Source organism: Aulostomus chinensis, chromosome 1 (assembly GCF_037954235.1).
Source record: "Aulostomus chinensis isolate RoL2024-O1b breed Wild chromosome 1, RoL_Achi_v1.0, whole genome shotgun sequence".
Taxonomy (NCBI): Eukaryota; Metazoa; Chordata; class Actinopteri; order Syngnathiformes; family Aulostomidae; genus Aulostomus; species Aulostomus chinensis.
Window position 1 is genome coordinate 6,527,770 of NC_141320.1, and position 25,033 is coordinate 6,552,802.

The 25,033-nt window shown below is 48.4% G+C and overlaps 14 non-coding genes across 14 annotated transcripts; 13 read left to right on the forward strand and 1 right to left on the reverse strand.

Annotated features, from left to right (window-relative positions):
* Window positions 1-484: 484 nt before the first annotated feature.
* LOC147270155 (U1 spliceosomal RNA) lies at window positions 485-648 on the forward strand. The gene has a single exon (XR_015116687.1). It is a non-coding gene; the product is annotated as a U1 spliceosomal RNA (small nuclear RNA).
* Window positions 649-1,234: 586 nt separating this feature from the next.
* Window positions 1,235-1,425, forward strand: LOC147270156 (U2 spliceosomal RNA). The gene has a single exon (XR_015117073.1). It is a non-coding gene; the product is annotated as a U2 spliceosomal RNA (small nuclear RNA).
* A 542-nt stretch (window positions 1,426-1,967) lies between these two features.
* On the forward strand, window positions 1,968-2,131 carry LOC147270157 (U1 spliceosomal RNA). The gene has a single exon (XR_015116710.1). It is a non-coding gene; the product is annotated as a U1 spliceosomal RNA (small nuclear RNA).
* Window positions 2,132-2,709: 578 nt separating this feature from the next.
* LOC147270158 (U2 spliceosomal RNA) lies at window positions 2,710-2,900 on the forward strand. The gene has a single exon (XR_015117075.1). It is a non-coding gene; the product is annotated as a U2 spliceosomal RNA (small nuclear RNA).
* A 542-nt stretch (window positions 2,901-3,442) lies between these two features.
* LOC147270159 (U1 spliceosomal RNA) lies at window positions 3,443-3,606 on the forward strand. The gene has a single exon (XR_015116729.1). It is a non-coding gene; the product is annotated as a U1 spliceosomal RNA (small nuclear RNA).
* A 586-nt stretch (window positions 3,607-4,192) lies between these two features.
* Window positions 4,193-4,383, forward strand: LOC147270160 (U2 spliceosomal RNA). The gene has a single exon (XR_015117077.1). It is a non-coding gene; the product is annotated as a U2 spliceosomal RNA (small nuclear RNA).
* A 542-nt stretch (window positions 4,384-4,925) lies between these two features.
* LOC147270161 (U1 spliceosomal RNA) lies at window positions 4,926-5,089 on the forward strand. The gene has a single exon (XR_015116780.1). It is a non-coding gene; the product is annotated as a U1 spliceosomal RNA (small nuclear RNA).
* Window positions 5,090-5,675: 586 nt separating this feature from the next.
* Window positions 5,676-5,866, forward strand: LOC147270162 (U2 spliceosomal RNA). Its single transcript, XR_015117311.1, has one exon. It is a non-coding gene; the product is annotated as a U2 spliceosomal RNA (small nuclear RNA).
* Window positions 5,867-6,408: 542 nt separating this feature from the next.
* On the forward strand, window positions 6,409-6,572 carry LOC147270163 (U1 spliceosomal RNA). Its single transcript, XR_015116807.1, has one exon. It is a non-coding gene; the product is annotated as a U1 spliceosomal RNA (small nuclear RNA).
* Window positions 6,573-7,158: 586 nt separating this feature from the next.
* Window positions 7,159-7,349, forward strand: LOC147270164 (U2 spliceosomal RNA). Its single transcript, XR_015117457.1, has one exon. It is a non-coding gene; the product is annotated as a U2 spliceosomal RNA (small nuclear RNA).
* A 542-nt stretch (window positions 7,350-7,891) lies between these two features.
* LOC147270165 (U1 spliceosomal RNA) lies at window positions 7,892-8,055 on the forward strand. Its single transcript, XR_015116713.1, has one exon. It is a non-coding gene; the product is annotated as a U1 spliceosomal RNA (small nuclear RNA).
* An 11,216-nt stretch (window positions 8,056-19,271) lies between these two features.
* Window positions 19,272-19,345, forward strand: trnan-guu (transfer RNA asparagine (anticodon GUU)). Its single transcript has one exon. It is a non-coding gene; the product is annotated as a tRNA-Asn (tRNA).
* Window positions 19,346-21,421: 2,076 nt separating this feature from the next.
* Window positions 21,422-21,494, forward strand: trnar-acg (transfer RNA arginine (anticodon ACG)). Its single transcript has one exon. It is a non-coding gene; the product is annotated as a tRNA-Arg (tRNA).
* A 1,741-nt stretch (window positions 21,495-23,235) lies between these two features.
* On the reverse strand, window positions 23,236-23,317 carry trnal-aag (transfer RNA leucine (anticodon AAG)). Its single transcript has one exon. It is a non-coding gene; the product is annotated as a tRNA-Leu (tRNA).
* Window positions 23,318-25,033: the final 1,716 nt, after the last annotated feature.

Genomic DNA, 25,033 nt, shown 5'->3' on the forward strand with positions numbered 1-25,033 from the left:
CCAAAGCCGGACCAGGGTTCTCCTCCTGCACTGCAGCTTTTCCTCAGCCTGCGGCCGCAATGGCCTTCCAGGAACAGTGCGGGCCCCTCCCCTTTTGTCAGGAGCAAATCCCGTGCTCTTCAGGCCAACTCTCGAGTGCTGCACATGAGGCCGGGGCTGGATTTCCGCCCGCGCTGCCGCTGGGCGTCAAGTTGTGGCTCCGTTTGCACTCCAGATAAGGATGGAGGTCCGCTGACGGCACTGCTCTCGGAGCCTTTCCCAAAAGGCTTTGGAATGCACTCTGAAAGACCTGAACCTTCAATGTGCCTGAGCTTCCCGGGCTTGGGATATCCGACATCCGGCATCGTTGTGAGAAACAAAGGGGGCTGCGCACGCGGCAGATTGGCACAAGGTAGGAAAGATCAGGCGCTGTGTCGGCCTCCCTGCCTGTCAGTCAGAAGGCTGTGTCCCTGGAGCTCATGTCTGTTCCTAAGCTCAGCGAGTCATACTTACCTGGCAGGGGAGATACCATGATCAGCAAGGTGGTTCTCCCCGGGTGAGGCTCAGCCATTGCACTGGGGCTGTGCTGACCCTGGTGAATTCCCCAAATGTGGGAATCTCAACTGCATAATTTCTGACAGTGGGGGACTGCGTCCGCGCTCTCCCCTGTGATCGTGTGAAAAAAGGAAAGAAAGAAAGAAAGGCCGACCACGGCGGCAACAACAACAACGGTGACCGCCTGTCCCGGCCAGTTGGCGGTCTCCTCTTGTGCTGGCCAGCCTGAGGAGACCGCGGAGGACGTAGCCTCGATGAGCTCCCAGTGTCTCTCACACCTTCCAGCCCTAAATGAAGAGGGCAGGGTTTCTGCCACATTTAGTTGAGGGTCATGGTATCTGACAAGCCCTGGGCTCAGGACAATACATCCACGGCTCGTCTTCGCAGTAAGTGGAATGATACCAGAGAATTCATGCGTGGGAGGAGATCAACTTGGAAAACCCCGACTCCAGGATGAGTCGCTGGCTTGTGGCTTTGAACACCGCTTTGTTTTACTTTGAGTCGCCCCACTAGCATAGCAGGGTGAAGGCACCGATTGCCTTTGCTTTGGATAGCAGTGGGGACAACCAGTGTGCCAGATGTAGTGTTTATGGCACTGCATTTTGTGTCGCCACCCAAAATGTTGCAGTTCCTGCCCACAGCCGCGGCCGGGATTGGCTGTACCGGGGGTGCTGGCTCTCACGTCGGGTGGCTGACAGGCATCGCTTCTCGGCCTTTTGGCTAAGATCAAGTGTAGTATCTGTTCTTATCAGTTTAATATCTGGTACGTTCCCTATCCGGGAACCATATATTAAATTGCTTTTTGGAACAGGGAGATGGAACGGGAGCTTGCTCCGTCCTTTCCACGCATCAACCTGGTATTGCAGTGTTTCCAGGAGTGGTGCAATGCCCCGCATTTCTCGTCGGAAATAAAACAAGCCTCCGCCAGGCACTCGCTCACCTGCTCCACCCAAAGCCGGACCAGGGTTCTCCTCCTGCACTGCAGCTTTTCCTCAGCCTGCGGCCGCAATGGCCTTCCAGGAACAGTGCGGGCCCCTCCCCTTTTGTCAGGAGCAAATCCCGTGCTCCTCAGGCCAACTCTCGAGTGCTGCACATGAGGCCGGGGCTGGATTTCCGCCCGCGCTGCCGCTGGGCGTCAAGTTGTGGCTCCGTTTGCACTCCAGATAAGGATGGAGGTCCGCTGACGGCACTGCTCTCGGAGCCTTTCCCAAAAGGCTTTGGAATGCACTCTGAAAGACCTGAACCTTCAATGTGCCTGAGCTTCCCGGGCTTGGGATATCCGACATCCGGCATCGTTGTGAGAAACAAAGGGGGCTGCGCACGCGGCAGATTGGCACAAGGTAGGAAAGATCAGGCGCTGTGTCGGCCTCCCTGCCTGTCAGTCAGAAGGCTGTGTCCCTGGAGCTCATGTCTGTTCCTAAGCTCAGCGAGTCATACTTACCTGGCAGGGGAGATACCATGATCAGCAAGGTGGTTCTCCCCGGGTGAGGCTCAGCCATTGCACTGGGGCTGTGCTGACCCTGGTGAATTCCCCAAATGTGGGAATCTCAACTGCATAATTTCTGACAGTGGGGGACTGCGTCCGCGCTCTCCCCTGTGATCGTGTGAAAAAAGGAAAGAAAGGCCGACCACGGCGACAACAACAACAACGGTGACCGCCTGTCCCGGCCAGTTGGCGGTCTCCTCTTGTGCTGGCCAGCCTGAGGAGACCGCGGAGGACGTAGCCTCGATGAGCTCCCAGTATCTCTCACACCTTCCAGCCCTAAATGAAGAGGGCAGGGTTTCTGCCACATTTAGTTGAGGGTCATGGTATCTGACAAGCCCTGGGCTCAGGACAATACATCCACGGCTCGTCTTCGCAGTAAGTGGAATGATACCAGAGAATTCATGCGTGGGAGGAGATCAACTTGGAAAACCCCGACTCCAGGATGAGTCGCTGGCTTGTGGCTTTGAACACCGCTTTGTTTTACTTTGAGTCGCCCCACTAGCATAGCAGGGTGAAGGCACCGATTGCCTTTGCTTTGGATAGCAGTGGGGACAACCAGTGTGCCAGATGTAGTGTTTATGGCACTGCATTTTGTGTCGCCACCCAAAATGTTGCAGTTCCTGCCCACAGCCGCGGCCGGGATTGGCTGTACCGGGGGTGCTGGCTCTCACGTCGGGTGGCTGACAGGCATCGCTTCTCGGCCTTTTGGCTAAGATCAAGTGTAGTATCTGTTCTTATCAGTTTAATATCTGGTACGTTCCCTATCCGGGAACCATATATTAAATTGCTTTTTGGAACAGGGAGATGGAACGGGAGCTTGCTCCGTCCTTTCCACGCATCAACCTGGTATTGCAGTGTTTCCAGGAGTGGTGCAATGCCCCGCATTTCTCGTCGGAAATAAAACAAGCCTCCGCCAGGCACTCGCTCACCTGCTCCACCCAAAGCCGGACCAGGGTTCTCCTCCTGCACTGCAGCTTTTCCTCAGCCTGCGGCCGCAATGGCCTTCCAGGAACAGTGCGGGCCCCTCCCCTTTTGTCAGGAGCAAATCCCGTGCTCTTCAGGCCAACTCTCGAGTGCTGCACATGAGGCCGGGGCTGGATTTCCGCCCGCGCTGCCGCTGGGCGTCAAGTTGTGGCTCCGTTTGCACTCCAGATAAGGATGGAGGTCCGCTGACGGCACTGCTCTCGGAGCCTTTCCCAAAAGGCTTTGGAATGCACTCTGAAAGACCTGAACCTTCAATGTGCCTGAGCTTCCCGGGCTTGGGATATCCGACATCCGGCATCGTTGTGAGAAACAAAGGGGGCTGCGCACGCGGCAGATTGGCACAAGGTAGGAAAGATCAGGCGCTGTGTCGGCCTCCCTGCCTGTCAGTCAGAAGGCTGTGTCCCTGGAGCTCATGTCTGTTCCTAAGCTCAGCGAGTCATACTTACCTGGCAGGGGAGATACCATGATCAGCAAGGTGGTTCTCCCCGGGTGAGGCTCAGCCATTGCACTGGGGCTGTGCTGACCCTGGTGAATTCCCCAAATGTGGGAATCTCAACTGCATAATTTCTGACAGTGGGGGACTGCGTCCGCGCTCTCCCCTGTGATCGTGTGAAAAAAGGAAAGAAAGAAAGAAAGGCTGACCACGGCGGCAACAACAACAACGGTGACCGCCAGTCCCGGCCAGTTGGCGGTCTCCTCTTGTGCTGGCCAGCCTGAGGAGACCGCGGAGGACGTAGCCTCGATGAGCTCCCAGTATCTCTCACACCTTCCAGCCCTAAATGAAGAGGGCAGGGTTTCTGCCACATTTAGTTGAGGGTCATGGTATCTGACAAGCCCTGAGCTCAGGACAATACATCCACGGCTCGTCTTCGCAGTAAGTGGAATGATACCAGAGAATTCATGCGTGGGAGGAGATCAACTTGGAAAACCCCGACTCCAGGATGAGTCGCTGGCTTGTGGCTTTGAACACCGCTTTGTTTTACTTTGAGTCGCCCCACTAGCATAGCAGGGTGAAGGCACCGATTGCCTTTGCTTTGGATAGCAGTGGGGACAACCAGTGTGCCAGATGTAGTGTTTATGGCACTGCATTTTGTGTCGCCACCCAAAATGTTGCAGTTCCTGCCCACAGCCGCGGCCGGGATTGGCTGTACCGGGGGTGCTGGCTCTCACGTCGGGTGGCTGACAGGCATCGCTTCTCGGCCTTTTGGCTAAGATCAAGTGTAGTATCTGTTCTTATCAGTTTAATATCTGGTACGTTCCCTATCCGGGAACCATATATTAAATTGCTTTTTGGAACAGGGAGATGGAACGGGAGCTTGCTCCGTCCTTTCCACGCATCAACCTGGTATTGCAGTGTTTCCAGGAGTGGTGCAATGCCCCGCATTTCTCGTCGGAAATAAAACAAGCCTCCGCCAGGCACTCGCTCACCTGCTCCACCCAAAGCCGGACCAGGGTTCTCCTCCTGCACTGCAGCTTTTCCTCAGCCTGCGGCCGCAATGGCCTTCCAGGAACAGTGCGGGCCCCTCCCCTTTTGTCAGGAGCAAATCCCGTGCTCTTCAGGCCAACTCTCGAGTGCTGCACATGAGGCCGGGGCTGGATTTCCGCCCGCGCTGCCGCTGGGCGTCAAGTTGTGGCTCCGTTTGCACTCCAGATAAGGATGGAGGTCCGCTGACGGCACTGCTCTCGGAGCCTTTCCCAAAAGGCTTTGGAATGCACTCTGAAAGACCTGAACCTTCAATGTGCCTGAGCTTCCCGGGCTTGGGATATCCGACATCCGGCATCGTTGTGAGAAACAAAGGGGGCTGCGCACGCGGCAGATTGGCACAAGGTAGGAAAGATCAGGCGCTGTGTCGGCCTCCCTGCCTGTCAGTCAGAAGGCTGTGTCCCTGGAGCTCATGTCTGTTCCTAAGCTCAGCGAGTCATACTTACCTGGCAGGGGAGATACCATGATCAGCAAGGTGGTTCTCCCCGGGTGAGGCTCAGCCATTGCACTGGGGCTGTGCTGACCCTGGTGAATTCCCCAAATGTGGGAATCTCAACTGCATAATTTCTGACAGTGGGGGACTGCGTCCGCGCTCTCCCCTGTGATCGTGTGAAAAAAGGAAAGAAAGAAAGAAAGGCCGACCACGGCGGCAACAACAACAACGGTGACCGCCTGTCCCGGCCAGTTGGCGGTCTCCTCTTGTGCTGGCCAGCCTGAGGAGACCGCGGAGGACGTAGCCTCGATGAGCTCCCAGTGTCTCTCACACCTTCCAGCCCTAAATGAAGAGGGCAGGGTTTCTGCCACATTTAGTTGAGGGTCATGGTATCTGACAAGCCCTGAGCTCAGGACAATACATCCACGGCTCGTCTTCGCAGTAAGTGGAATGATACCAGAGAATTCATGCGTGGGAGGAGATCAACTTGGAAAACCCCGACTCCAGGATGAGTCGCTGGCTTGTGGCTTTGAACACCGCTTTGTTTTACTTTGAGTCGCCCCACTAGCATAGCAGGGTGAAGGCACCGATTGCCTTTGCTTTGGATAGCAGTGGGGACAACCAGTGTGCCAGATGTAGTGTTTATGGCACTGCATTTTGTGTCGCCACCCAAAATGTTGCAGTTCCTGCCCACAGCCGCGGCCGGGATTGGCTGTACCGGGGGTGCTGGCTCTCACGTCGGGTGGCTGACAGGCATCGCTTCTCGGCCTTTTGGCTAAGATCAAGTGTAGTATCTGTTCTTATCAGTTTAATATCTGGTACGTTTCCTATCCGGGAACCATATATTAAATTGCTTTTTGGAACAGGGAGATGGAACGGGAGCTTGCTCCGTCCTTTCCACGCATCAACCTGGTATTGCAGTGTTTCCAGGAGTGGTGCAATGCCCCGCATTTCTCGTCGGAAATAAAACAAGCCTCCGCCAGGCACTCGCTCACCTGCTCCACCCAAAGCCGGACCAGGGTTCTCCTCCTGCACTGCAGCTTTTCCTCAGCCTGCGGCCGCAATGGCCTTCCAGGAACAGTGCGGGCCCCTCCCCTTTTGTCAGGAGCAAATCCCGTGCTCTTCAGGCCAACTCTCGAGTGCTGCACATGAGGCCGGGGCTGGATTTCCGCCCGCGCTGCCGCTGGGCGTCAAGTTGTGGCTCCGTTTGCACTCCAGATAAGGATGGAGGTCCGCTGACGGCACTGCTCTCGGAGCCTTTCCCAAAAGGCTTTGGAATGCACTCTGAAAGACCTGAACCTTCAATGTGCCTGAGCTTCCCGGGCTTGGGATATCCGACATCCGGCATCGTTGTGAGAAACAAAGGGGGCTGCGCACGCGGCAGATTGGCACAAGGTAGGAAAGATCAGGCGCTGTGTCGGCCTCCCTGCCTGTCAGTCAGAAGGCTGTGTCCCTGGAGCTCATGTCTGTTCCTAAGCTCAGCGAGTCATACTTACCTGGCAGGGGAGATACCATGATCAGCAAGGTGGTTCTCCCCGGGTGAGGCTCAGCCATTGCACTGGGGCTGTGCTGACCCTGGTGAATTCCCCAAATGTGGGAATCTCAACTGCATAATTTCTGACAGTGGGGGACTGCGTCCGCGCTCTCCCCTGTGATCGTGTGAAAAAAGGAAAGAAAGAAAGAAAGGCCGACCACGGCGGCAACAACAACAACGGTGACCGCCTGTCCCGGCCAGTTGGCGGTCTCCTCTTGTGCTGGCCAGCCTGAGGAGACCGCGGAGGACGTAGCCTCGATGAGCTCCCAGTATCTCTCACACCTTCCAGCCCTAAATGAAGAGGGCAGGGTTTCTGCCACATTTAGTTGAGGGTCATGGTATCTGACAAGCCCTGAGCTCAGGACAATACATCCACGGCTCGTCTTCGCAGTAAGTGGAATGATACCAGAGAATTCATGCGTGGGAGGAGATCAACTTGGAAAACCCCGACTCCAGGATGAGTCGCTGGCTTGTGGCTTTGAACACCGCTTTGTTTTACTTTGAGTCGCCCCACTAGCATAGCAGGGTGAAGGCACCGATTGCCTTTGCTTTGGATAGCAGTGGGGACAACCAGTGTGCCAGATGTAGTGTTTATGGCACTGCATTTTGTGTCGCCACCCAAAATGTTGCAGTTCCTGCCCACAGCCGCGGCCGGGATTGGCTGTACCGGGGGTGCTGGCTCTCACGTCGGGTGGCTGACAGGCATCGCTTCTCGGCCTTTTGGCTAAGATCAAGTGTAGTATCTGTTCTTATCAGTTTAATATCTGGTACGTTTCCTATCCGGGAACCATATATTAAATTGCTTTTTGGAACAGGGAGATGGAACGGGAGCTTGCTCCGTCCTTTCCACGCATCAACCAGGTATTGCAGTGTTTCCAGGAGTGGTGCAATGCCCCGCATTTCTCGTCGAAAATAAAACAAGCCTCCGCCAGGCACTCGCTCACCTGCTCCACCCAAAGCCGGACCAGGGTTCTCCTCCTGCACTGCAGCTTTTCTTCAGCCTGCGGCCGCAATGGCCTTCCAGGAACAGTGCGGGCCCCTCCCCTTTTGTCAGGAGCAAATCCCGTGCTCTTCAGGCCAACTCTCGAGTGCTGCACATGAGGCCGGGGCTGGATTTCCGCCCGCGCTGCCGCTGGGCGTCAAGTTGTGGCTCCGTTTGCACTCCAGATAAGGATGGAGGTCCGCTGACGGCACTGCTCTCGGAGCCTTTCCCAAAAGGCTTTGGAATGCACTCTGAAAGACCTGAACCTTCAATGTGCCTGAGCTTCCCGGGCTTGGGATATCCGACATCCGGCATCGTTGTGAGAAACAAAGGGGGCTGCGCACGCGGCAGATTGGCACAAGGTAGGAAAGATCAGGCGCTGTGTCGGCCTCCCTGCCTGTCAGTCAGAAGGCTGTGTCCCTGGAGCTCATGTCTGTTCCTAAGCTCAGCGAGTCATACTTACCTGGCAGGGGAGATACCATGATCAGCAAGGTGGTTCTCCCTGGGTGAGGCTCAGCCATTGCACTGGGGCTGTGCTGACCCTGGTGAATTCCCCAAATGTGGGAATCTCAACTGCATAATTTCTGACAGTGGGGGACTGCGTCCGCGCTCTCCCCTGTGATCGTGTGAAAAAAGGAAAGAAAGAAAGAAAGGCCGACCACGGCGGCAACAACAACAACGGTGACCGCCTGTCCCGGCCAGTTGGCGGTCTCCTCTTGTGCTGGCCAGCCTGAGGAGACCGCGGAGGACGTAGCCTCGATGAGCTCCCAGTATCTCTCACACCTTCCAGCCCTAAATGAAGAGGGCAGGGTTTCTGCCACATTTAGTTGAGGGTCATGGTATCTGACAAGCCCTGGGCTCAGGACAATACATCCACGGCTCGTCTTCGCAGTAAGTGGAATGAACCAGAGAATTCATGCGTGGGAGGAGATCAACTTGGAAAACCCCGACTCTCAATTCTGACGACATCACTGTCGCATCATTTTGAGATCATTAGCAATTCTTCTTACATCACTGTCGCATTATTTTTAGTTTCATAGCAACTCTTACTACATTACTGTGTCATTATTTTAAGTTTTTTAGCAACTCTTCATAAATTACTGTCAGCATCACTTTGAGTTTATTAGCAACTATCACTACATTACTGTCAGCATCATTCTTGAATTCATTAGCAATTCTTCCGGCATCACTGTAGCATCTTTTTGAGATCATTAGCAATTCTTACTACATCACTGTCACATCATGTTGATATCATTAGCAATTCTTACGACATCACCGTAGTATTATTTTGAGGTTAGTAGCAACTCTTACTACATGACTGTCAGCTTCACTTTGAGGTTGTTCAAAACACTTACTACGTTACTGTAAGCATAACTGAGTTTATTAGCAACTATCACTACATGACTGTCAGCATCATTTTGAGTTTATTAGCAATTCTTCCGACATCGCTGTCGCATTATTTTGAGTTTTGTAGCAACTCTTACTATATGACTGTCAGCATCACTTTGAGGCCATTCGAAACTTTCATTCCATTACAGTTAGCATCATTTTGAGTTCATTAGCAATTCTTGCTACATCACTGTCGCATCATTTTGAGACCATTAGCAATTCTTCCAACATCACTGTCGCATTATTTTGAGGTTCGTAGCAACTCTTACTACATTATTGTCAGCATCACTTTGAGGTAGTTCGAAACACTTACTACATTACTGTTAGCATCATTTTGAGTTTATTAGCAATTCTTATGACAACAGTGTAGCATCATTTTAACGTTAGTTTCAACTCTTCCTACATTACCGTCAGCATCATTTTTAGTTTTTTAGCATCTCTTACTTCATCACTGTAGCATCATTTTGAGTTCATTAGCAACTCTTCCGACATCACTGTCGCATTATTTTGAGTTTAGTAGCAACTCTTACTACATGACTGTCAGCATCATTTTGAGGGAGTTTGAAACTCTTCCTACATTATTGTAAGTATCACTGAGTTCATTAGCAACTATCACTACGTTACTGTTAGCATCATTTTGAGTTCATTAGAAATTCTTCTGAAATCACTGTCGCATTATTTTGAGGTTATTAGCAACTCTTAATACATTACTGTCCGCATCATTTTTAGGTTACTCGAAACTCTTCCCACATGACTGTCAGCATTACTTTGAGGTTATTCGAAACTTTCACTACATTACTGTTAGCATCATTTTGAATTTATTAGCAGCTCTTACTAGATTACCGTCGCATCATTTTGAGATCATGAGCAATTCTTCCGACATGACAGTCGCATTATTTTGTGGTTTTTAGCAACTCTTACTACATGACTGTAAGCATCACTGAGTTTATGAGCAACTATCACTACATTACTGTTTGCATCGTTTTGAGTTTATTAGCAATTCTTACGACATCACTGTCGCATCATTTTGAGATCATTAGCAATTCTTCTGAAATCACTGTCCCATTACTTTGAGGTTCGAAGCAACTCTTACTACATTACTGTCAGCATCACTTTGAGGTTAATCGAAACTCTAACCGCATGTCTGTCAGCATCACTTAGTTTATTAGCAACTATCACTACATTACTGTTAGCATCAATTTGAGTTCATTAGCAATGTGGGGCTTTGATTGGGAATTGTAAGAAAAATCACTGAATGAACAACACAAACACAGACTGTGTCTGAAATTCCACACCTGCACTTGAAACCAGTGTGGAATCAATTGTATCCACTGTCAATCCTGATTCTGGAGAAATTTCTTTGTGTGTTTTGATGGACGCGAGCCAAGCAGAAATTTCCCACAATGCAATAGGGCGGCGTTTGGTCAGTGTTGAGCAGGCGTCAGTCTGACAATGATGTCATATTATTGTGTCATCACTTGACCAGACCCAAAAGTAGGCTCAGGTATCAGTTTCTTCTCAATGCTAATGTCTGCTAGCTTAGTCTGCTACTTTGATGGCTCTGCCTGCTCAAAGGTCCAGACCCCTGGATGTGGTGGTTCCTACCTGAACGTAGATTCTGTCAGCTCATGTTGTTAAATCAACTCACCAGGAACACCAGTAGATTTCAATGGACTGACAATGAGTCTCATTGAATGGGTGTCTCGTCCAATGAGAAACAATCAGTCTCAGGTTGAAGCTCATCAATGAGGTCTTGTGGATCAGTGGCTTGCATGAATGAATGAGTTGGAAGACTTCTTGGAAATTAAAGAGGATTTAATACAATTAAGCAAACACTTAAGACAGAGTGACAATTCCAGCAGAGTAATTAAGGCCCATATTGAGTAGCAGGTATGAATTAGCCTGGATTTATCTGAGCTTCAAGTAGACGGCTAAGAGGCAGGTGGAAAGGTGTGTAGGATGAACGATGGTGACCTCCAACCAAATGAAGAGGACTGAGTGGAGGCTGACCAGCTCTACGGAGTCAGGCGGAGTTTGGCAGCGAGACAGGAGTCCAGGCCTGAATCGGTGAAAACCAACGTAACCGGCTTACGTTCTCAGCTGGATTCTCCCATCGATGTACGACGCCTCTCCAACGAACTGGTGGGAGGACGGCCTCCAAAGCCTCCACCTCGTCGACCGTGGCTCCCGCTGAGATTCGCTCGATGAAGAAGGGAAGCGCGTTGATTGGCTACCCTCTGGTCTCAGGCTGCTGGCTGCCTGGACTAAGCTGCTCTTCTCCAACACAAAGGTGGCTTCTCTCTCTTCAAGGCTCACAGGAGGTCAAGAGTGTAGCGACCGTGAGCCGAGATCGATGATGAATTACAAAAATAGAAAATCAAAAAATAAATTAGAGGAATAGAAAAGAAAAGGGGGGGGGGCGGACCAGCTGCTCTAGGAGCTCACACACAAAGGGCAGAAACAAGAAGCACTGAAGAGAGCGCCAGCAGTGGATGGTGCCACCACTGTTACAGTAAACTGGTCCGCCTCAGAGCAGTGACCTTTGACCTGTGAGGGGTTGTTGGCCAATCAGCACACTTTGCTGTCTTCAGTCCTTCTCAGATATCAACAAATGAAGCTGGTTGAACAGACAGCAATCATCATCACTCAGAGACATCACCTGAAGAGGAAGACTGCTCAGAGTTCTGACAATGACAGTGAAGAGACAAGGAGAGCTGGACAACCACAGACAGTGAAACATTCGGAACATCATGTTGATACACGTGTGTGTGTGTGTGTGTGTGTGTGTCAGAATCGGAATCAGAATCTTTTATTTTCGTTGTAGGGGGGGGGGGGGTACAGTGACAATAGTTAGAGCGCTCTTCCAGAGCCACCGTGCACCACAGAATGCAGATACAAAGAAAAGATAGAAAAGATAAAAGCAAGATAAAAGACACTGTTAGAACAGAGAGATCCATCAACCCACCAACCAGAGGTGTGTCTGGTACAGATGTGGAATTATTGGCTCACACAATGTTGAGGCAACTGGAAGAAGACAAACAAAAAAGGCTGGTGTGATCCAGACCTTCATCAAAGATGGTCCTGGAGAACTGTTCAATGTGTCAGGACTTCTGTCCATTGTCTTCTGCTTATCCTGTTCAGGGTCATGAGGGGGTGGAGCCTATCCCAGCAGCTTTTGGGCGACAGGCCGTGTTCACCCTGGACAGGTCACCAGTCCATCACAGGGCCAACACATCCACAGACAAACATTCCAAGCCAGACTCAGGAGGATCTCTCCACCCTACAGACTGTAAAGGAACCATCAAAGATGGCAGTTGGAGTTCTGTGGATCTGTGCTGGATTCCTCATCCTCACGGACCAGAAGTCTGTCTGAAATACTGCACTGATTGATGATCTTTTCATGAATCTGGAAAAGCTTCTAAAATGAAAGGAAAACAATCCTATCTTCTTCATGCCTCAAGCCAAATCAAACCAAGAGTTCTTTTATCATATTTTTTTAACCGGACGTCTGCTTTGACTGGTTGGTTGTTGAAAGAGAGCAGGACAGGACAGACAGCAGAAGACAAATATAGAGAAGGAAAGACAAAAGACAGAGAGAAAGGAGGGAGAGAATGACAAAAAGATGGGAACAAGATGAGGGTGAAAGACAAGCAGAGAGAAAGACAGAGGGACAGGGGGATGGAAGACAGACACACAACCAACAACAGCAGCAGCAATAATAGTAAACTAGCTGCCAATGATAACATCTCCTGGTCGCTGAAGCAATCAACTTCATAATAGGAGGATTGAAGAGCCAGGAAATAAAATATTAGCACAATACTGATGTGAATGTTCGTGCAATACTGAGAACACTGATATGTAGACGACTAGTAGGGGCGGCACGGTGGTGCAAGAAGACAAACAAAAAAGGCTGGTGTGATTCAGACATCCATCAAAAATGGTCCTGGAGAACTGTTCAATGTGTCAGGACTTCAGAAGCTCCAATCCTCTCTAAGGTCCAGTGAGAGTGGAAGAGATTATAAATGAGAGAAGCAGGGCCCTCACTCAGAACTGAACCAGCTCAGTTGGGAGAGCCTTAGACTGAAGATCTAAAGGTCCCTGGTCCGATCCCAGGTTTCAGCAGAGGAGCAGCATTGACTTTACTTTCCAGTGGAGGAACTGCAGACATGAAGGAAACTAACATCTTGTCCTGTGCATTCTTGTGACATTCAGGACATTTTTGGAGCCTTTTTTTGGATTTTGCCACAGAGAATCAGAGCCAATCAAAAGCATGGTGGACTTCAACATGGAGGACTGAACAAGTCAAGAAAGCATCAGTTTGACCTTCACAGGTGTTTCTGTTCCTGTCTCAATGCTGTAGAAAGAGCCTGAGGAGCTCAGAGGGTAGAGCATCAGACTTTTAATCTGAGGGTCCAGGGTTCAAGTCCCTGTTCAGGTGCTGTGGAGGTTCCAGTGTTTGACAACATGGTACTGGATGAAGTTCAGTGTTGAACAAACTGTCAACATTAAAAGTAGAAGTGTTCTTGTCTTGCCACTGTGAGACAGTCGCTAGAAAACTGACCAACAATAATTTCATGTGGCATGCAATTAACAAAAGACCTACACTGATGGTCGAGGGGGGGGCTGGAGCCTATCCCAGCATCTACAGGCCAGAGGCGGGGTTCACCCTGGACAGGTCACCAGTCCATCACAGGGTCAGCATACAGAGACGAACAACCATTCACACTCACATTCATACCTACGGTCAATTTAGAGTGTCCAATCAGCCTCGTCCCCAATTACATGTCTTTGGACAGTGGGAAGAAGCTGGAGTACCAGAGAGAACCCACGCATTCATGGGGAGAACATACAGGCTCTACACAGAAAGATTCCCCACCCGAGCCTGGACTCAAACCAGAACCTTCTTGCTGTGAGGCCACAGTGCTCCCCACTGCACCATCATGCTGCCATGCTCTCTTCTACTTTCCTCAATTGTGTTTCTTTCATGTCCTCCTGAGATCAAAGACAGAATTCTAGCTATTGTCAAAGCCCTGATGACATCATCAGGAATTCTGACTTTGATCTGGAGACTCTTGCTTTAATCTGAATTTGACCTGACTAATGTTTTAGTTTAGGTTGCATGATACCGACCACCTCATTTCTCCTGATGGACTGGTGACCTGTCCAGGGTGAACCCTGCCTCTTGAACAATGTCACCTGGGATCGCCCCCCCCCCCCCCCATGACCCCATACCCCCTTCCCTCATGTGACTCTTTCATGCGGGCCTCTCAAAACAAAAACATGGCCGCCGCTCCTGTCATTTTCGGAGGAAAGTGCCTTCTTCCAAGATAGTTTTGATTTAATAAAGCATTCTGATGACATTTCTAGAGAGAAATATGCATTTTGTTTTCATAATCTTTGCTCAGTTCTTGTGTTTAATCTTTGGTTTGTTCGTTATTACGGTGAATCTTTCACCTCTCGGAAGAGAGTCGTTACAGTGTCACATTTCTACTGTTGCTATGTTGGTTGCTAAGGACGCCATTACGGACGAGTGTCATTTCAAGATAGGTTTGATTTTTAAAAAGCATTTTAAGGACATTTCTGGCGAGAAATATAAATTTTATTTCCATAATATTCGCTGTTCAAGAAAGAATAATATGAAATGGATTTTAGTGCCCCAGGAATTACAAACATCTGCTTCCGTGGAAGTCGCCCCCCGTTCTTCTGTGAGAAAATCCGGTAGTTGTCGCTCACTCCGAGGAAAAAAAACAAATATTTTTAATACTTCATCTTTTGATTAATAAGACAATCTACAAATTCATTTAATTTCTGGATGTTTATTCTACCTACGAAGTCCATTTGTCACCATTATAGATCGACCAATCAGCATTAAGAATATAAACAATGACTCAAACTAATGGCGGTCTGCTGACGTCACATCCGTCACAGAGGCTCACTCCTGCACTCAGAGGTGGCCTTTTAGTTCCATCACTTCACGCTGTATTTACAGATTTATGATTGAGGGGAACAAACCACTCTGATGTCTGGGTTCATCAAGGATATCATTAAAGAAATCCTAACTATCTGGCCAGTTAAATTGATCCTAACTGTTCTTCAGATGTTGTGCTGGTAATGTCATGTAGTTTCTTTTCCAATGTAACTTTGTCGTTCTGATGTGTGTATTTTTACTGCTCCAACAAAGCTGTTCCTCTTCTGGGGAAATCAATCATTCAGGCAATCAATAACTGAGTGTCTCTGATGCTGTACTGTAGTATTGCAGTACAACAACACTCTGATCCTTCCTTTTCAAATGTTTTTATTGTGTTTCTCTCATCAGGTGTTCAAAATGATGACAATAAAAATCAATAATTGATATTCAGCTTTGTTTCAACAATAATAATTGATCAGAAATGAGGCCTGATGGCTGCAATAGCAGCTTTGTGCTGTTCAGGGACTCCTGCTATAAAAAGGAGTCAAGGCCGTCTTAAAGATGTGAAAATGTTCCAAAGATCCTTCTTCATGTTGGTCCTGAACAAGATTGGTGTCAGGCCTTTTTTCAAAGGAGCTCCAAAAGGCTCACTTAACCCTTTGAGGCCTGGCTGAGACACGAGGCCTGTTGACCTTTGACCCTGTTGCTCTTTTGCTCTCATTGGCCTCTCCAGTGGATACAGACCTGAAACTTTATGAAATCCTAATCTGGTGGAATAATTCTAGAACCCCCTCCCAAACAGGAAGTAGCTTCAGGAAGGAGGTGGGGCTTCAAAGTTTTAAATATTGGTTTCTGGCAGAGGTGTGAGCTCCTCCCAGAAAGCTCATCTCATTTGGAGCAACTTTGACCAGTTATGATGCTTCATTGAAAGACTTTACTGGACTTTGCCACACCCTTTATGGACAGCAGAAAGGACTTAGGGGGGTCAAACCAGCACAGATGCGATCCTTCGAGAACAGAACAACACACTCAAATTTCAACTTCCTCGGTTCAAAGAGAAAAAACTATCCCCTTGTGAAACTGGGCAAAATCAGGGTCTGGGACTTCTGCACTCCGAGAGCCTTTTGGAGCAGAATTGAGGATCAAATCTGGGTTCTGGTGTTTCTACTTGGGCTACATCCACCAAACTTTACACACATAGTGTGATGCCCCAGAGTAGCATGTGCTGGGAATTTCAGCCATCTAGGTGCTAAGGGGCCCAAGCACAGTCCCGGGGCATCCACTAACCCTAAGGGGCTGCTCAAAGTCTGGCCCCTCTTCCCTGGTTTCATTTGAGCTGAAGCCACCAAAAGTCACACCAATGGTTGATGTCAGTGAGAGGACGGATTCTGACATTTTCAGCCATCCAGAAGTTACAGAGCTGAAACACAAGACCCCAAAGCCCCTTCCATGTTTGTTGCCAGAGATATCGTAGTCATGACAGTGCACCTCCTTTATGAAGAAAAACAAAACAACTACTGCTTTGGGGCTTGTGTTTAGGGTTATTATATTATATTATTATATTATATTGTGTGTGTAAAGTTTGGTGGATGTAGCCGGATGGGCCGGTGTGAGCAGGCATTTCAAAATATATATTTCTGGTAAAAACGCAGAAACAGCGGTGTTTTTGTGTTAAAATGAGAAACAGACCCATCCAGTTGTAGTGCCACCACTCAGCGGCCGCCTTGCAGTCAGAAGCCATGAAGAATGTTGCCCAGTAAGAGGAAGGAGAAAGGAGGAGCCGAAAAAGAGACACTCACGAGAAGAAAAGCAGACGAATTTCCAAAACTCGACGCGTTCTTCCAGGGCTGGACTGGGAAGAAGAGACGTCAGGTGTTGGAACGTGTAGTGGAAGAAGAAGGTCTCTGTGAGTAGTGAAAGAGTATCATTCTTTTAACATGGTTACTGTCTTCCATGTAGAATACTGCACTTTATTTTAATTTTTGAAACTTCAAAATGTGCGCATACATCCTCTGGTATGGCGTGTGCTTACACATATCGTGTAAATAACCATGGAGGGCTGCCAGGGATGAAAAATGCCAGGGCCATTTTTTGGTCCCAGTCCAGCCCTGCTTCTTAACCTGCTCACGGTGTCCTGTCAGCTGTCTTCCCTCAAGGAGGTGGCCAGTCTTGCTCTGGAGCAGTTTCAAAAATAGGCCTCAGCACACTGCCTCTGTGCCATGCCTCTCTCATGCTCCTCTACTCTTTGGTGCACATGCCTCCAGTCTGTCAGGCCTCTAATGAAGACACTTGGATCACTGGGCTTGCTAAAAGCAGGGCAAACAAAACAAAACAAAGCATGACGTTGACCACAATAAGTCAGCCATTTCCACGTCGTGCCGTCCGTTCTAACGAAGAGCCTCTGGACGACAGGGTTTATGGAATCTTGTTGAGGATGAAACTTTAAAAAATCAGTCCTCTGTTTGGAAGAAGGGCGACTAAAATAGTCTCCAACTGTCTGATCTGACTCCTCCACTTCCATTGCAACAGCATGGCTTGACTAAGAGAAAGAGAGAGAGCTGAGAGATTTCATTGGACGAGCCCAATGTCCTTCAAGAAAATCAACCAATGGGCCGCGTTTCGCGTCTCCGATACCGTTACGGTCGATTAAAATCTATACACTTTTGAAAAAAAAATTATGACAGTTATGGGCCGGCCCAAAGATGTGCATCGGCCAGGTGGCCAGTCCAGCCCTGGGTTCACCCTTGATGGGTCACCAGTCCATCCCAGGACCAACACACACACACAGACAGACAACCATTCACACTCACAGTCATTTAGAGTGTCCAGGTAACCACTACCCTCTTGATGTCTGGACCGTGGGAGGAAGCTGGAGTACCAGAGAGAACCACCACAGAGACAGGGAGAACCTGCAGGAGGGGTGGAGGTCGATGAGTCCTGGAGACGTTCAATAATGTCCACAACTTTGGCACCAAGAAGACAGCAGGTGATGGCACCTGGGAGTTCAACAGACCTGATGATTGAACCACCAATCACAAGGATTTCAGCCTCCATTGTAAACAGAGAGTTTAGATGAGAGAGAACCTGCTGTCAGCCTCACCAGTCAGGGCAGTGGCAGAGGCAGCAGAGTCGAATGAAGCAGGATCACTTGGCAGGTCTCAGCTGGAGGTGATGACATCACTGGCCTCAGTCCTCACCAGTGCTCTGCCTAGCAACAGGGACGATGGAGAGAAACCAGTAGAAGCGCTCTGAGAGTTGGAGACAGCAGGAGAGAGACCACGACAGAGTCACCCATGGGAAACTGTTGGATCCACTCAGGACAAACTGGACAGACACAGATCAAAGTCAGAATTGATGATGATGTCATCAGGAGGCTTTGATGGTGTCTTTATTTGTACCTAGAATTCTGTCTTTGATGTCAGGAGGACATGAAAGAAACACAATTGAGGAAAGTAGAGGCGAACATTCAGCTTCATTAGAAACACTTGAACTGTTGAACAGTAGAATTTGTTTGAAACAGTTTACAACACTGAGTGACAGGATTGAAGAGGGAAGGTTTTTGTGTTTTCAGTTTAATTCTAACTTAAAACTGGGCATGAACATTTTTAGTCGTTCATATTCTAACATACAGAGGAAGTCATGGCATTCCCTTTTTTTTAACCTGTCCTGTTCAGGAAATGGAAATGGAAATTTAGCTGCTATGTTGAATCAGAAAAACCTTTTGAAGTCTACTTTTGCTTCAGTCAGAAAGTGGACTGTTGTTAACTCTCACAATGGTTGGTGATTGTGGAGGAAGACAAAATCCTTATGAACCTCTTTTTAACAGACACACATTTCTAAAGATGCAGGTTCATTTTATTTTGTTCTTTTAGCAGAGGATAGTTTCGATCCATCGACCTCTGGGTTCTGGGCCCAGCACGCTTCCTCTGCACCACTCTGCTCTACCATTGATGGTGCCAGGAGGCCTAAAAACACAAAACACCAATTCAATCCAGGACCTTGGAGCCTGAACTGAAACTCCATCACACGGTGGCTCTGCTGGGGCTCCCACAGGTGAGTGAGGCTGAGCTCCAGTCTGCTCTGAGGAGGCAGCAGACATCTGCACCACTCAGAGGTTTGGTTGGTGGTTTTGAAAAAATCCCAACAAACTAAAATCCTGTTGAATCAGGAAGTTCTAGTTGAACTCTCATCCACGTCACATGACCAAGAAAACCTCCTCTTTCATTCAGACCAGAACAGACAAACATAGAAACATTGTTTCAGCTTCTGATCAAACAATAACATGTTCTTGTTTGTTTGTCATGTTTTATGAATCAGACTGATGTTCTCTGGATGTTCTAGGAGGTGTGTCTGTTTCTGATGAAGCCTGTTTGGTCTGGGGGGGTTAAGATGGTGGGGCTGTTTCAGTTCTAGTGCTGAAGGCTTTCATTATGACAGTCAGACTCTCCTCTGTCCTTCATGGTCCCTCAAATGTGCAGTGTGGACCTCACACACTGAATTTAGCCTGAAAACTCTTCATGAAAAGTAGGTGACTCAGAGTCTCTGTGGCGCAATCGGTCAGCGCGCTCGGCTGTTAATCGAGAGGCTGGTGGTTCGAGCCCACCCAGGGACGATGAAGAGGCTCTACTGGTGCTTAGGAGTCGCTGCGTTAATGATCTGAATGTGGACGGACAGACTGACCCTCCACAGCAGACTCATGTGACAGATCTCTTGATGAGACGCTTCAGTCTTCAATTTAGTCATCGTGTGTCATGCAGTGTTGAGGAGGCCTGCTGGCTGTGGGTAAAGTGGGGGCTCAGAGTTTGTGGAGTCGGCTCTGGAGTGAAGGGGGTCACTGTTTGGTTCTCAGATGCTCCAGCTCAGGTTAGCGAGGTGGTGGAGAAACCAGTGAGAGCTCTGCCAGCTGGAGCCTCTTGGGTCCCGGGAGGCTTCACTCCTGGAGGTGGAAATGTTGAGGAGTTTTAAAATCTGCTCCTCTTTCACGCTGACTTGTTTTCTAGGGTTCCCTCTTTTATTCTCCTGGAGATCAAGAGGATCCTGCCATGTTTGTCCAGGAGACCCACAGTACAACTGTCAGTGAATGGGGATGCAGGCAGACTTTTAATGGGGGTCATTTGAAGTCCCAAGTCCAGTTGGAGCAGAGGGTGGAGTTTGATTCTCCAGGAGGTTTTTGTTGTTGTTTTTTCACCAGTTTCTTTTGATTTGGAGGAAATCATTCCAGGTGTTTGAAAGAAGGTGAGAGCAACTTTGGAAAATGTTCAACTGGTGTTTTTAAATGTCTTTGCACCAACAAATGGTGGACAGGACAGCTTTTGAGACATTTTAATGCCACCGTTCAACAGTGAATCTGCTGGTTTCCTGTTTTTAGGAGCTGATGGGAGCTGCACAGAGAAGCTCTTTGAGACAGGAACCATTCAGAGCTCCACCCTGCTTCTTCCAGCAGGATCCACAGATCCACCAACACACCAGCTGTCTGATGTGTGGAGGCTTTTGACCAGGATTCCTAGACAGCACAGCTGGACTCACTCAACAGCTAACTTGTTAGCACCGACTAGACAGGAGCGCTTCTATGGTTTTACTCAGTGGTTCAATGTTTTTAAGAGATGTCCCATTCAGCCTGTGGGTTTGAGTGATCACTCTTCAGTCTCCTGTTCTGTTTTATTAAAATATTCATTTAAAAGCTCCTGAGAGAGAGAGAGAGAGAGGGGGGAGACAGAGAGAGAGAGGGAGAGGGGGGGTAGACAGAGAGAGGGGGAGAGAGGGGGGAGACAGAGGGAGAGAGAGGGGGAGAGAGGGGGGAGACAGAGGGAGAGAGGGGGGGAGACAGAGGGAGAGAGGGGGGAGGGAGAGAGAGGATCAAACTGATCTCAAACTTGACTTCAAAATTCTCAGATTATAATCATTTGTACTCCTTGATAGATTCATCACTGCAGTGTCATAGAGGGTCCATTACTATTGCAGTATATTAAAGAATATAAGAACGAGGTTACCATTCATGTAAATATAATATTTCATGTATTGCAGTATATTTTCAAAGATATAACACTTTAATTTTTTTAATAAGAGACTTTAATGTGAGACTTTAATGTCTGTCTTTGATCTCTAACTCTGACTCTGATGTCATTGGTGGTGACTGAACTCTACCCCCTGACAGACTGGGAAGGCTCCTATTGGTGATGTCATCATAAATACATGAAGGTCTTTTTTCAATGGTATAACATAAAAGCTCATCTTAGTAAAACAATCAAGTTACTAAATTCTTGAAAAAATGACTGTCACTGACTTAAATAAATCAAATCTACTTCAAAGTTCCTTCTGTTGTCATAAGTCAGCCATTTTAAGTGTACTTGTAGTTCCAGAACATTCCAAGAGGAGATGATATGAATCATTTTGTTAGATGAACTCAGTTCCTCTGCTTTGATGTTGGTGGACCGAGGGGAGTTTGCCTGAACCTGCTTGGACCTGCTGGCTCCTGCTCAGTCCCTCACTCAGCCTCACTCAGCCTCAGCAGCACCGCTCCACTGAGGACTGATTCAGGTTCCTAGCAACCAAATAGGAGGAGAGCTGAACCTTCTTGCTGGGAGGCCACAGTGCTGACCACTGCACCATTGTGTCCCCTGAAAATGACACCATGTTGTTGGGATTTTCTGTAAAAGCAAGCACACATGAACACAGCAGCTTCTTCACAGGGCTGGTGGTGCAATGGATAACGCGTCTGACTACGGATCAGAAGATTCTAGGTTCAACTCCTGGCCAGCTCGCTTTGAACTTTATACTGAGAAGATGAAGTGAGAACCACTGATCAAAGTCACTGAAGTCCTCCCAGGTTTCCTCCTTGTCTGCTGGAAACATGAACACATGAATGATCCTGCTACCTCTCATGTTAAGCTGCACTTGACAGTGACAGCAGGAGAACAAAAATCCCAGTGTGTCATCAACATTTGCTGTCAATCAATGATAGAAGCTGTTGAGTTTCTGGATCAGAACAAGGAGAAAGGAGCCCCAATGAAAGAGAGATGGTTCTTGATTCTGATTTTGTTCTTCACTCCTACACCAGAGAGTGAAAGTGTGGGCTGGCTGGGAGCAACTGCCTGCTTCAGAGTGGGAGGAGCCTCAGGACTTTCCAGTGAGAGCTGCAAACTTCCACCAGCGCCCAGTGCCAGCAGGTCTTCATGATGGAGCTGAGAAGAACACAACAACACCAGAGCACTGGAGAGGAGCACAACACTTCTTTGCTTCCTGGCCTCTCTCATGTCTGTCTGTCCATCTGGAGCTGGGGGGAGGAGCTTCACATGTTTTTCTTTTTTTAAAAAGGGAATGACATGACTTCCTCTGTATGTTAGAATATGAACCACTAAAAATGTTCATCTCCAGTTTAAAGTTAGAATTAAATTTAAAGTAGAAAAATCTTCCCTCTTCAATCCTGTCACTCAGTGTTGTAAACTGTTTCTAACAAATTCTACTGTTCAACAGTTCAAGTGTTTCTAATGAAGCTGAATGTTCTCCTCCACTTTCCTCAATTGGGTTTCTTTCATGTCCTCCTGACATCAAAGACAGAATTCTAGCTACTGTCAAAGCCCTGATGACATCATCAGGAATTCTGACCTGTCCAGGGTGAACCCTGCCTCTTGAACAATGTCACCTGGGATCGCCCCCCCCCCCCATGACCCTTAAAGGATAAGAACAGAAAGTGGATGGAGGGATGGACTCAACACTGAAATCAGCTGATCTGATCCACATTCTAATGTTTCCTGTCCCTCTTTAGGAGTCAATGAGAATAGTAGTGTATATAATAATGTATATCCAACCTTGTAGTATCTTTCCAAAGCTTTTAGTATTTCTTCTTGTTTCTACTTGTAGTTTTAGTGTCTGGATCTTTTCTTTTGATGTCCTGCTGTCTGCTCTTTGCTTTTGGAGCTTCCTTCAACAACAACCAGGCCTCCTGGGTACTGTAGGAAACATGGTCAAGTTCTTCTGACTTCTCCAGGAACGTCCTGCTCACATTGGTCTGTCTTCATTTTGACTCCTCCCACTGCCACAATGACCAGCCTTTATACTCTTGGTGACTGGGGCCCTGGTTGCTGCAGGCCTCAACACCAGCCTGTGGTTGTGAGCAGGGCAGAACAGAACTGACAGTATCTCCCATGCAGGACCTGGGTCAGCACCTGGTGCCAGCTGGGGCACCGCTTTAACCTGGACCCCTAGAAGATCTTCTCCAGGAACTGGTCTTTTTCAATCGAAACAGCATGAAACTACAAGTAAAGAATTAAAATTATTTAATTCACAATGAAGCCTCTGTCATAAAACAAAGGAACAACTGACTACCTCACCATGACTTCACCCTGATCACCAGGAGGTAACCTGGTAGTCAGAGCAGCGATGCTCAGGTCTGTGGACTCAAAGGAGGGTTCTTCTTTTGGTCACAGGTTTGAAGACCTCAGCGGAAGAGAGAGGAGAGGCTGTGAGAGACCTGCCACACCTCTCCAGTGACCTGGGACATGATGGCAGTGGTGGGATTTGAACCCACGCCTCCTCAGAGACTGGAACCTTAATCCAGCGCCTTAGACCGCTCGGCCACACTACCTCACTGTGCTGCTCTCTGAGTTGGTCTGCTAAAGGCATGTTGAAGAGGAAGTAACAATGATATCAAACTTATTCTGAAGGGGGACCCCTTCCCTCCACGGTCACAGGAAGTGACAACAGCGCCGCTAGAAGCAGGAAAGAAATGGTAAAAGGACTCAGTTTGTACAGAGCCTTTCTACCTCAGCAGCACTCAAGGAGCTGAACAATGTCCTCTCATTCACACACACTCACACACTGATGCTGAAGGCTGCCATGCAAGGAGCCAACCTACTCATCAGAAGTATTTAGGGGTTCAGTCTCTTACTCAAGGACACTTTGACATGGTCACTGGAGAAAGTGAGGATCAAACCAGCCACCCTTTGGTTGCCAGACGGCCACGCTACTCCTGAGTCATGTGACCTGGATAAGATGGTGAACTACAGCTGATCGCCATGCTAGCAAACCTCTTTTGTTTGGTTTGGTTGTTGTTTAGTGACTGTGGATGAATACACAGGAGAAGTTGAGCATAAATTTGTGTTCCCTGTTCACTTGAATATATGCAGGAGTGTGAGGTGGAAATAATACTTGGAGGAGAATGAGAGTTCAGTCTCAGCGCTATGACCTGTGCTGACACTAAAACATGTCAGCCCACAGAACAAAGATGGCAGTCCTCTGGGAGAGCAGGTACACCACACATACATGAAGAAACCCTACAGGAAACAAATATGTTGCCAGAGACTTTTACTCTGTTTTTGTTGTTTACCCAAGTAAAGGATTGGAGGGAGACTGATGGTCGCTGTTTGGGTTTTTGGAAAACAAGGAGGCTGTGGGTTCAAGCTGGATTCTCAGAGACTATTTCCCCAACCTCTACATTGGTATCTACGCTGTCATCCAGTCACGTGACTGAAGTCATCCAGTCACGTGACTGAAGTCATCCAGTCACGTGACTGAAGTCATCCATTCATGTCAGTGATGTCACTTGGCAGGACTGTCATTGCCGTCTCATTCTAGAAAAGAATCCAGACTCCACCTGTGGCTCCATGATAACTGATGGACCTCTGGTTGGAGGCTGGACGATGATGTTTGGACTGGAAGGAAAACTCCTTGTCCAAATTCCATGGTGTTCAAGTTTAAAGTCCCACAATAAGAAGTAGCTGAATCTGACAGGTGGAGGTTTGGAACTACAAGATGGTGATGTTTTCTTGACTTGATGCTCTGACTGTCAGGGTGGATGACAGCTTCTTCTGCTGCTGCATCTGAGTGGCTATGATTGGAGCTTTTACCTCCCAAGGTTGTCTGGTTCCAGGGGACATTTTAGAATTCCAGTCCCCAACCTGGGCTGTTCTGAAACTCTTCTCCTGAATCACTCCTGAGCTGCAGCAAGAACAAATACCAGTGCCAACCAGATCAACTTCATGGCTGCTAACAGCCTCAGACACTTGACTTCCATCAATCTGGAGCCAAGAAGGCCCTCACCTGTGGTTCTCCTCCAGGAGGGTCCAGGTTCTGCCATTGGGGCTCCTGGTGCCACTGCCAGAGAGCCTCAGCTGCACACTGCAACATTTCAACAGGAGATTGACATTCCTTCAAATGTCCTGACATCTGATTCCAATGGTTCTGTTCCATATTTATATTTTAAATCAATCACACAATGAAAGCTGCCTCAGCTGCTTTAAGAGAGAGAACAAGCTAAGAGATCTGAAACCAGTAAAATATGCTTTTCTGTGTGCAAACTAGT